Source organism: Jaculus jaculus, chromosome 2, assembly GCF_020740685.1.
Source record: "Jaculus jaculus isolate mJacJac1 chromosome 2, mJacJac1.mat.Y.cur, whole genome shotgun sequence".
NCBI lineage: Eukaryota > Metazoa > Chordata > Mammalia > Rodentia > Dipodidae > Jaculus > Jaculus jaculus.
Window position 1 is genome coordinate 171673203 of NC_059103.1, and position 13038 is coordinate 171686240.

A 13038-nucleotide genomic window follows, 5' to 3' on the forward strand; every position below is an offset into this window, starting at 1 on the left:
CAGACCAGAAATCTTAACCTCTTTGTTGATAGAGGATCTGGTCATTATAATAACTACTCTTGCATACATACTTGGGGCTGTTTTTGATTGCATGTGTACAGTGTTTAGTTAACTTTTAGAATCTACCTGTATTTTATTCCACTCAGCCTATTTGAATACTCCCATAGCAGAGAAACTCAACCCCTAGGAACATCTTTGTAGATACTCTGAGAGTCTTAAGAGCCACACCTAACACCTTAAGCTCCTACCCTGAAAATATATAACATCAAATCAATTGATATAGCTAAGAAAACCCAGCTAGCTAGAAAATCCAAGCATTAACTTAATCCAAGATGCAAAAATATACACATTATAACACAAGAAACACTAAAAAGCAAGACGATATAAATCCACCTAAAAGTATTAATGCATCAGAAATGACCTCCAGTGAGAACGAGTTAGAGGAAATGCCTGAGAAAGATTTCAAAAGAATGATTGTAAATATGTTCAAAGAAGTCAGAGAACAAATCAAAGGAGTCAAAGAGGAACTTAAAGAGGAAATCAAAGGAATCAAAGAAGACGCAGGACACCAATTTCATGAAATAAAGAAGGCAATACAAGACATAAATAAGGAAATAGAAATAATAAAGAAAAACCAGTCAGAATTACTGGCAATGAATAACACAGTTAATGAAATAAAAAACTCTGTAGAAAATCTCACCAGTAGAATGGATGAAGGAGAGGACAGAATATCTAAGCTAGAAGACCAGGTGGCAGATCTAATACAGTCCAACAAAGAGAAAGACAAACTTACACAAAAGTATGAGTGGGAATTTCAAGATATTTGGGACACTATGAAAAGATCAAATATAAGAATTCAGGGCATAGTAGAAGGAGAAGAATTCCACTCCAAAGGCGTAGTAGGCGTCTTCAACAAAATCATAGAAGAAAATTTCCCCCAAATTGGGAAAGAGGTGCCAATGCAGATACAGGAAGCCTTTAGAACCCCAGCCAGACAAAACCCGGAAAGAACCTCTCCTCGCCATATTATAATCAAACTTCCAAACACACACACCAAAGAAAAAATATTGAAAGCAGTTAGAGAGAAAAATCAAGTTACCTACAAAAGCAAGCCCATCAGGATTACAGCAGATTATTCAACACAAACTTTTAAAGAGAAATCAAGCTGGAACTGAGCTGGAGGTCTCTTCCCTGCTGACTAGCAGTCATAGTGCTGGAAAGTGCCATGCAGGCTTCCAGCTGGGTGGGTGGGGGAGTCATCAACAGTTTTACACAGCAGTGGACAATGTGAGCTACACAGTTGAGCAGACAGGCAAGATGTGCCCACTGGTATAATAGTGGCATGATTGTTGTAGCAGTAACCACTGCTCTCTGATCAGATTTGAAGCCTGCTCCATAGGAGGGAATTCACACCTAGTAAAAGCCTTTGGGCAATAAGGTCATGGGCCCTAGAGGGGAAGTTATGACAGTTGTTTGGCTAAATGAATATGTTTTGCCCATCAAATTGCCCTCTAAATATTTATGTTTGTGCCCATAGATTAGGGCTGCTCTCACCTTTGGTCAGAGAAGCTTCTTTTTGTAGTTGGCAGTGACTATTGGGAAGACTTAAAACTTATCAAATACCAAAAATAAGTGATTGGTGAATGGTCAGCATTAAATAAGACATCTCTATCACACCTTGCAAAGCTCAGGGAACATTGTGGAAGAAGGGATGAAAGGAATGTAAGTCAGAGGATGAGGAGGAATGCTTTGGGATGCTGACTGCTGGTCAGGAAGCGGCTGTTGCTTTCCTGAACTCACAGCAACTATCATTGCATGGACATGATTTACACACAATATTAATTGGGCCCGTCAGCATTCTGTCATGGGTGGTGGAGGAAGGCAAAAAGAAAAAATAGGGGCTGGAGAGATGGGCACACCCATCCTCTCTGTCTGTCTCTCTTCTATTTCTTTCTCTGCTTGAAAATAAATGAATAAATAATTTTAAAAAAAGACATCAAGGAGTGTGCCACCACACCTGGCTAAACTTTTTGTTAAACAAAACCTTTAAAAAATTGCTTACTTATTTATTTGAGAGAGAGAAAGAGAAGAGATAGAGAGAAAGAGAGAATGGGCACACCAGGGCCTTCAGCCACTGCAAACAAAGTCCAGACGCACGTGCCCCTTGTGCATCTGCCTTACATGGCTCCTGGGGAATTGAACCTGGGTCTTTTGGCTTTTCAGGCAAATGTCTTAACCACTAAGCCATTTTCCCAGCCCTAAACAAAACTTTTTACTACAGGGTCATCTTAGAATTTTTCTATGGTATAAATTTTTGGCTTTACAGTATTTGAATTTTCACTTTACTTTTCTCAAAAAGTGGTCATTAGGGAGATATAGTATGACCTAGAGTAATTTTTCTTCATAATTGTAAGCAATAGACTGATAGCTTTATTTTTTTCTAAAATAGTAAGCCTCCTTTGATTCAAGGAGGATATATCCCAAGATCCTATGTGTATGCTTGAAACTATGCATACATACTATCATAAAATTTAATTAATAAAGTATGCATATAAGAGATTAGCAATAACAAATAACAAAATGCAATTTAAAAAAAAATATATTTTTGATTTATCTGCAAGCCAGGACACAGAAAGAAGAGAAAGAGAGAGAAAGAGCAGGGATGGGTGTACCTGGGCCTCCAGACACTGCAAACCATCTCCAGACACATGTGCCACTTTGTGTATCTGGCTTATGTGGGTACTGGGGAATTGAACCCAGGTCGTTAGGCTCTTCAGGCAAGCACTTCAACCTCTGAGCCATCTCTCCAGCCCTAAAATGCATTATTATACTATAATAAAATGTATGTGAAAGTGGCTTCTCTTTAATTATTGCACTGATTTGAAATGGTACAATGTATAGACAAGGAGACTAGATGGAGTGATGTAAGGGACACAGGCATTGACCCAACTAAGTACCATGGCAGCTGACTTGGTAACTGAGATGGTTACTAAGTCACTGATGAAAGGGTAGCATATAGAGCATGGAAACACTGGGCAAAAATGATTTAGAGTGAGACCCTATCTCGAAAAACAAAACAAACAAAACAAAAACAAACAACAACAAAAAAAAAACAGGATAGTCTATCATACACTCTTGCTTCTGCCAGAGATGTAAATCATTTTTGTGTGTAATTTAAAACTTCTAAATTGCCAATATTTGGAATTTCCTATTTGCTATTTTCAGATCACTGTTGACTATAGGTAAAGGAAACCATGGAAAGTAAAATGCAGATAAGGAGTGGGAAATTACTGCATATGTCTTGAAATACTTTATAAAAAAGACCTGAAGAAACATTGAAGCATGACTTCAAAGAGACTAAGTGACTCTCAAAGTAAGAAATGAGTATTCAAAAGCATCTGCCATTTTGTTGTCAGATGACAATGTTGTAAGGTATTCTTACATTAAAGGTTGTGAGGATGAAAATACTTTTAAAAAATGATTTACTTATTTACAAAGAGAAAGAGAGAATGGGCGCACCAGAGCATCTAGCTGCTGCAAATGAACTCGAGATGAATGTACCACTTTGTGCATCTGGCTTTACTTGGGTCCTGGGGAATTGAGCCTAGGTTGTTAGACTTTACAAGCAAGTGCCTTAATTGCTGAGCCATCTCTCCAGCCTGAAAATACATTTTATTTTATTTATTTAAGAGAGAAAGAGGAATATATATGAGACAGAGTGAGAGCGAGAGCGAGAGCGAGAGCGAGAGAGAGAGAGAGAGAGACTGGCCATGATGCCAGGCCTCCAGACATTGCAATTGAACTCCAGACACATGTGCCACCAAAAACTCTTTTTGAGTATGATAGTTAGGTCAAGTAATATTGAGATGGTGAAGCAGGTTTACTTGGGGGAAGGCGGGAACTATCCATTTTTATTTTTATCTTGCGTTTTGAGGCAGGGTGTCACTGTAGCCATGCTGACTTTACAGGTTAGACTGGCTCAAACTCATGGTGATCCTCCTACTTCAGCCTCCATAGTGCTGGAATTAAAGGTGTAAGCCACCAAGCCCTGCCTTTTTTAGTTGTTTTAAGTAGCTACTTTTTCCAAAAAAAACCAAAAAACAAAAAAACAAAACTAATGGGGTATAATACTCAATGTAGTGAAAAGTCTCCCTCCTGAGAAGTTTTGACCCAAATAAGTAAGGTTAAACTGGTCTTTAACAAAGGAATTGGAGAAAAAAAAAGTCTTTTATGGGCTGGAGAGATGGCTTAGCAGTTAAGCGCTTGCCTGTGAAGCCTAAGGACCCCGGTTTGAGGCTCGACTCCCCAGGACCCACATTAGATGCACAAGGGGGCGCACGCGTCTGGAGTTCATCTGCAGTGGCTGGAGGTCCTGGTGCACCCATTGTCTCTCTCTCCCTCTCTCTCTCTCTGCTTCTTTCTCTCTCTGTCTGTCACTCTTAAATAAATAAATTAAAAAGATAGTCTTTTCCACAAAGAATAGTTGAACAATTGCACATCCATCTGAAAACAAAACAAAACAAAAAAAAAAGAATATAGACACGGACCTTATGTATGTCACAAAAATTAAGTTCTAAATATGAAATGTAAAACTACCAAAGTCCTAGAAGATGGCATAGGACATCAGCAAGATGATTTGGAATTGGAAATAAATGATTTCTTAGTTACTATATCAGTGGCATAATCCATGAAGAAAAAAGAACCAGTGTGTTGAAGGGTCATGAAAATTCAAAAGCACTTCTGCTCCACGAGCAACACTGTTAATACAATGAAAAGTCAAACACCCAGACTAGGGCGATGGTTGCGGAGGATGTATCTGACAAGGGCTGCTATCTCCAAATAGACAAAGAGTATTAAAACTCCTGAGTACGAAAATAAACAACCTGATGTAAAAATCTGCCAAGGGGCTAGGGAGATGGTTCAGTGGATAAAATCCTTGCCACCCAAGTGTGAGGCCTGGAGCTCAGATCCCCAGCACAGGACAGCCCACCTGTGATGCCAGTGCTTGGAAGGCAGAAACAAGGGCTGCCTGGGCAAACTGGCCTGCTAGGCTAGCCCAGTTGGTGAGCCCTGACTCAAGTGAGAGAGCCCCTGCCTCAGTAAACAAGGTGGAAAACCACTGAGGAAGAGACCTGATGCCAACCTCTGGCCTCCATACACACAGGTGCACACACATGCATGCACACCTGCATGTGCATGTAAAACATATACACATATATCACACATATGTGCAAACAATGGGTTAAAAACCTTAGCAGATACTTATTGGAGGAAGAAACAGAGGTGGCCAGTGAGCACAGGAAGAGATGGCATGTGCAGCTGGGGGTATGTCCAGTACTTGCCTGGCACACATGAAGCCCTGGGTTCCATTCAGAGTGAGGAGGGGGGACATGTATGGGCAAGAAGACAGGGCCTACTACCATTGCAGACAAACTCCAGATGCACATGCCATTTTGTGCATCTGGTTTTATGTGGGTATTGGGGAATTGAACCTGGGCTGCAAGTAAATGCCTTTAACGGCTGAACCATCTCCTCTGCCGAAGTATTTTTTTCTTTTCAAAAGAAATCTACCCTCTAACCCAGCCCCCAGGGTGCTTTAGTGATGTTCTTGGCATTTGACCCCACTGTACCAACCTCCCCATCACTTCTAGACTTTTGACTATTTGACAATATTTATTAAGCACCTAGGCACATTTCTAGGTGCAAGTTTACAGCAGAGAGTAAAGCATAATTCCTTCCCTATGGGACAGACACTGTGGCGGGACAGAAGTGGGAACAGCTCAATACAGATGACCGCTGGCTTCTGATCTCTCTACTTCGCGAATCTGAAAAAGAAATAACCATTCAAGGACTTGCCTGTGAAGCCTAAGGATCCCGGTTCAAGGTTCGATTCTCCAGGACCCACATAAGCCAGATGCACAAGGGGGCACACACATCTAGAGTTCATTTGCAGTGGCTGGAGGCCCTAGTACGCCCATTCTCTCTTTCTCTATCTGCCTCTTTCTCTCTCTGTCACTCTCAAATAAATAAATTAATTAAAAAAAATTAAAAAAGAAATAACCATTCAAGGATGGCAAGACGGTTCAGAGGTTAAAATTTATAAAGCCTGCTGGCCTGGGTTTAACTCTGCAGCACACACATAAAGCTAAAAATAATCACTCAGTAAAAATTAGATACAAATACATATGTAGGAATATTTATTAATAATCCAGATTTTGAGTTTTAAAAAGTATTTTACTTGCTGGGTGTGGTGGTGCATCCCTTTAATCCCAGCACTTGGGAAGCAGCGGTAGGAGGATCGCCATGAGTTCAAGGCCACCCTGAGACTACATAGTGAATTCCAGGTCAGCCTGAGACAGAGAGAGACCCTACCTCAACAAACTAAAAAAAAAAATTTATTGGAGAGAGGCAGATAGAGACTGACAGAGAGAGAGAGAGAGAGAGAGAGAGAGAGAGAGAGAGAGAGAATGGGCACACCAAAGCCTCTACACTGCAAATGAACTCCAGACACATGTGCCACCTTGAGCATCTGGCTTATTTGTGGTTACTGGGGAATTGAACCTGGGTTCTTAGGCTTTGCAGGCAAGGACCTTAAATGCCAAGCCATCTCTCTGGCCTCAGATTTTGAGTTTTAACCTTTTTCTAGGCTGGTGTAAGGCGGTCAGATGCTCTGTCAGAATCTGGACAGGGGTAGAAAGCTGTGGCATCCAGTCAGTCACGTGATCACAAAGGAACCAACCACTGGTACTTAATGTGCGGTGATGCTAAGCTGTGGTGCTCTGTACGTTAAATGCATGGCATGCATTTTCCTTTTCTATTTTCAGTTTACGTAAGTGCATACGTGCAGGATCATCTGCATATGGTCTCTCTGGCATTGACAAGTGCCACTGAGGACCAGTGGTACTGGGTGGGAGGGTGCTATTGTTAAAGGCTCATCTTGGGAGGCTCCCTGACGATATTTAAATAGATACCTGAACAAAGTAAGAAAGCAAGCCATATGGCTTTCTTGAGAAAATTTTGGCCCACAGGGAATAGGAAATAATCATATTCCATGCAGACTGGCTCCTTGGATTGCTCCCTCGGCAGAGTAACTTCTGCTCCCTTTCCAAATAAAACTCAAGGGAGAAATCACCTGTTCAGCATTTTATCCCCATGGCTAACTGAGCTTATCATGATGTCTCCTTCCCTCAAATTCACCATGTTCTGCCTCAGCCTCCAGCATATCTGGGAATACAGCTATCCAAATGACCACCACATCTGGCTCATCATGGCCTTTTTCTTTACACTTACAGAAGCATGTACTAAGGGCTGGGGAGATGGTTCTGTGGATAAGGAGCTTGCTATTCAAGCATGAGAACTTGAGTTAGGATCCAGGAGACCATGTAAATTTGTAAGCTGTAGTGCTAGTGACTGTAATCTCAGTACACCTTAAGCAAGAGGGAAGGCGGACAGCAACACAGGACAATCACGTGGAGGAAGCTCATGGGCCAGCCAGTCTGCTGCGTGCAGTGGCGAACAAGAGACATCCTTCCTCAAGCAAGGTGGGGAAGGAATCCTCATTGACACCTGAAGGTGCATTTCTATTGACCTCCACCTGCATTCTGTGGTGTGCTTAAGTGTGCACTCACACATATAAACATGCCCATACATATACACACTACACACATACATATTAAGTGGATGATTTACTTATCAGAAAGTACTATTTTATGTAGAGCTATACTTTGCATAACTAAGTATCTTTTTCCAATCAATACTTAGTCCAAAAACAATTTACTTGTTGAGACCAGATTTTCACAAATTAAATATTTTGTGAGCAGCATAAATTCTCAAAAATGACATTTTCATGCATGTGTATTTTGATCAGAATCCCCTTCAATTACCTTCTCTTGTCCTCCCTCCCCCATCTCCCTTCCATTGAACCCCTTCATTCCACCCAGTCCCTCTTCTACTTTGATGCTTCCCCTCTCCCCTTTTGTTTTCCCATTGAACACGGTGGAATGTTGTTGGGACCGTATGGTGCCGGCCTCACACCGGTAACTACAGCTGCTCTGAGGTCAGAAATGCAATGGCCACTTTTTGACCAGAAGACAGCATTTCAAAAACACTCCCAGGGGCCTTGGGGTATTTTAGGTGGCACATAGCTCACTCATTCTACCTCCTCCTTGCTGCTGTGGAGATGTGACATCTGGCTGGCTGTTCCCATCCTTCTCTCCCCACCACAGTGAAGCTTCCCTTTGGAATTATAAACTGGAAGTGAACCCTTTCCTTCTGGAAGCTGTTCACGGCCGGGTGTTTTGTGGCAGCAATGAGAAAGTAACTACTGTAGCCCCCAAACAAATAATGATATGGTCCCAAATATCAATAGAGAAATACAGATCATATGCCTTGGCAGCAACCGAGGGACATAGCAGAGGCCCGTGGCACATGTATCCAACGAGGCTAAAAGCAAATGGTACAGATGCTATATTTTGTGTGGCTCTTAAGCTAACTCATTCACTTACCCATTCATTTGTTCAACAAATATTTACCAGGTGCTAATATTTAGAAAATATTATAGTGTATGTATATATAGGCATCAAGCAGCTTATGGCCACAATAAATGACTTTTTTCATGGTCCCTATGGGTCAAGAATTTGGAAGCAGTTCAGTTGGGTGATTCTGATTCAAGGTAGTTCCTGAGGTTGCAGTCTCTCTTTTTTTTTTAATTTTAATTTTAATTTATTTGAGCGAGAAAGAGGGAAGAGACAGAGAATGGGCATGGTAGGGCCTCTAGCCACTGCAAATGAACTCCAGACACATGCGCCATCTTGTGTGTCTGGCTTTATATGGGTTCTGGGGAATTGAACCTGGGTCCTTTGGCTTTGCTGGCAAGCTCCTTATCCACTAAGCTATCTCTCCAGCCCATTGAGGTGATCTCTATGACAGATACATACCCAGTTCTCCTGGGCCCTTTTCTAGTTGAGAGGAGTTGAGCAATAGCTAAACTGATGAATGGACAGGGTAAGCATTAGAAAGGTCAGGAAGTGGGGTTAATTCTTGCTGAAGAGGAGGACAAATACAGATGGTGAGGAGAGCCCCGAGTAAGACCTGGCTAACTAGAAACAGCAGGTCCCTGGGGATAACCAGTGACAGAATGTTCTATACACACCCACAGGTAGCAATGGAATTAGTAATAACGGGTGGACCCTTCATTTGTATGTGAGAACGAGAGAGCATTATGGTTCAAAGAATGTGTTGTTTTACAACTAAAGGTCACCCTTACCATCTGAGGCTGGAAGTTGAATAGAGCTGTGCCGAGAGGATAAAATGAGAGAAGCATTTGACAAACTTGTCTAGCCAGGTGTGGTGGCTCAAGCTATAATCCTAGCACTCGGGAGGCTGAGGTAGAAGGGTCACTGTGAGTTCGAGGCCAGCCTGGACTAAAGAGTGGGTTCCAGGTCAGCCTGGCCTAGATTGAAACTTTGCCTCAAGCAACAACAACAAAATCCCAACAGTAAACAAGAATAAATAAATAGTAAAAATTAATTCAGCTATATCTATTAAACACTGAATATAGGGCTGGAGAGATGGCTTAGTGGTTAAGCGCTCGCCTGTGAAGCCTAAGGACCCTGGTTCGAGGCTCGGTTCCCCAGGTCCCACGTTAGCCAGATGCACAAGGGGGCGCACGCGTCTGGAGTTTGTTTGCAGTGGCTGGAGGCCCTGGCGTGCCTATTCTCTCTCTCTCCCTCTATCTGTCTTTCTCTTTGTGTTTGTCACTCTCAAATAAATAACTAAAAAATGAACAAAAAATATTTTAAAAACACTGAATATACCAGGTGTGGTGACACACGCCTTTAATCTCATCACTCAGGAAGCTAAGGTAGGAGGATCACTGTGAATTTGAAGCCAGCCTGGGGCTACAGAGTGAGTTCCAGGTCAGCCTGGGCTGGGCTAGTGGGAGACCCTACCTCAAAAACAAAACAAAAATTAGCCGGGCCTTTAATCCCAGCACTTGGAAGGCAGAGATCAGAGGATTGCCCTGAGACTCCATAGTGAATTACAGGTCAGTGTGGGCTAGAGCAAGACCCTACCTCGAAAAACAAACAAACAACAACAACAAAAAAAAAAAAAAAAGAAGAAGAAGAAAGAAAGAAAGAAAAAAAAATTAAACCAAAACAAAACAGCAACAACAAGCCAAAGAAATATGGCTGACTTTGATGAATGAGGAATTCCCCTAACACCAAGAAACATGAATACAGAAGTTCTCCTAAGGAATTTCAAACAAATGTTCAAAAAAGCATTATCCACAACAGTCCCAAGCTGGAAGTCACCTAAATTACTAAATTACTTCTACATGCAGCAAGCTGCATGAATCCCACAGACACAATACTGAGGAAAAAAAGAGCCCGCTAACATGAGCTCATGTATATGAAGTTCAAGGACAGGCAAAGTTAATGAATGGTAACAGAATTCAACCATGGTTTCCTGGGGGTGGACTGGACTGACTTGGGAGAAATCTAAAGAGACCTTCTAGGAAATTAAAAATATGCCCTATCTTGGTCTGGGGATATAGCTCAGTGGCAGGGCACGCCCCTAGCATGTGGGGGTCCCTGCATTGGATCTCCAGCACTGCCCCAAAACAAAACAAAACAAAAAATTCATATATTGATCTGGGTGTTCCTGGTTACAGATTCTGTAACCCAGGTAGTTGCTAGTTGCATGCTTAATACTTATTAGAAACAGCAACACTAGGTCAGTTTACATATGGTACCATCAAAGGCTCACATAAAAGATACATAAAAGGTTGGAGAAATGGCTTAACAGTTAAGGCATTTGCCTGCAAAGCCTAAGAACCCAGGTTCGATTCCCCAGGACACACGTAAGCCAGATACACAAGGTGGTGCATGTGTCTGGGGTTCATTTTCAATGGCTAGAGGCCTCTCTCTCTCTCTCTCTCTCTCTCTCTCTGCCTCTCTATCTCGATTTCTTGCTCTCAAATAAATAAATCAATAAATTTTATTTTACAGAATGACACAAAGAACCAATAAGAATCCCAGGAGTGAACCAGCCTACATGTCCCTCAACTGATGAGTGGATAATGAAGATGTGGCACATTTATACAATGGAGTTCTACTCAGCGGTAAAGAAAAAGGAAGTTATGAAATTTGCAGAAAAATGGATGGACCTGGAAAGGATTATACTAAGTGAGGTAACCCAGGCCCAGAAAGCCAAGCGCCACATGTTCTCTCTCATATGTGGATCCTAGCTACAGATGACTGGGCTTCTGCATGAGAAGGAAAATACTTAGTAGGAGAGGCCAGAAAGTTAAAAAGGAGACATAAAGGGAAGAGAAAGGAAGGGAGGAGGGTACTTAATAGGTTGATATTGTATATATGTAAGTACAATGATTGTGATGGAGAGGTAATATGATGGAGAATGGAATTTCAAAGGGGAAAGTGAGGGGGGAGGGAATTAACATGGGATTTTTTTTATAATCATGGAAAATGCTAATAAAATTTTTTAAAAAAGATTTAAAAAAAAATCCCAGGAGTATCCCAACGGCTCCAAATTTCATTCAATGTTCAGGTTGGAGAGAAACTGAGGACCCAGAGCCAAGTATGGTCTTGGAAACCCATTTCTTTCTTTAGTCAACCCTCATTATCAGGAAAGAAAATAAAATGTTTTAAGTAGCTGGCTTCGGCAGCTTGTAAAATTGTCGGCTAAGTTTTGCAGGAGGTTCAGGAGAGGAGCGGGAGCAGGTTAAGGAGCAGCTCCCCAGGGAAGCACACTCTGGAGGAAATGGGCGGAGCTCCGTGGGGCAGGAAAGGAAGGCGAGCTACATGCTTTCTCCCCCTTTAAGTTCCCTAGGAGAGATTTGGGAACAGCTGGGAATCAGAGGAGGTAATAATATTTTTTGGCATCTAATGTACTTACTTCAGTGCCACTTTTTGTAGGAGCAAAGAACCAGGGGAAACACACACACACACACACACCCTAAGTTACCTGGGGACCCTGCCTTTAGCAATCTAGAAGCACAAGGGAACAAGTTGTGATTTGTGCTCTAGTGACCTGACTGTGAAAGCCCTGCCTTTTTTTTTTTTTTTTAATTTTTATTTATTTATTTGAGAGCGACAGACACAGAGAGAAAGACGATAGAGGGAGAGAGAGAGAATGGGCGTGCGCCCCCCCCCTTGTGCATCTGGCTAACGTGGGACCAGGGGAACCGAGCCTTGAACCGGGGTCCTTAGGCTTCACAGGCAAGCGCTTCACCGCTAAGCCATCTCTCCAGCCTTTTTTTTTTTTTTTTTTTTTTTTTTATTACAGGCCAGTAAGCAGGTGCTGTGTTAAACTCTGTCTTCATTTTGTCCTCTAGTTCTTTGGATACCCCTGAAGGTCTAGATTATCTCCCATTGAGGAAGCAGGGTTCAGAGAGGCACAGTCTCAAGTTCAGTCATCCAGTGGAGCCGGAGGCCACCTCTGCACTGAGTCCTTAAGCCTGTCCTGTGCCATCTTAAGACTGAGTAGTTTTTTTGGTTGTTGGTTTTTCGAGGGAGGGTCTCACTCTAGCTTAGGCTGACCTGGAATTCATTATGTAGTCTCAGGGTGGCCTTGAACTCATGATAATTCTCCTGGCTTACATTTTCTTTTTTTTTTTTTAAATATTTTATTTTTGTTTATTTATTTATTTGAGAGAGAGAAAGAAGCACAGAGGATGAGAGAGGCAGACAGAGAGAGAATGAGCGCACCAGGGACTCCAGCCACTGCAAACTAACTCCAAATGCATGTGCCACCTTGTACATCTGGTTTATGTGGGTCCTGGGGAATTGATCCTAGGTCCTTTGTCTTTGCAGGCAAGTGTTTTAACCACTAAGCCATCTCTCTAGCTCTGAGTTTTTTTTGTTTTTTTTTTTTACATTTTAAGGAGGTACCAGGAAGGCTGCCTGTTTCCTCCTTTTCTACGTGAAAAGCGAGTGTTGAAAGAACAGCTCTCTGAGGAAACAAGCACTTTGATAGGCTTTGTTGTTGTTGTTATTGTCATTTTTTTTTTTTTGTTTT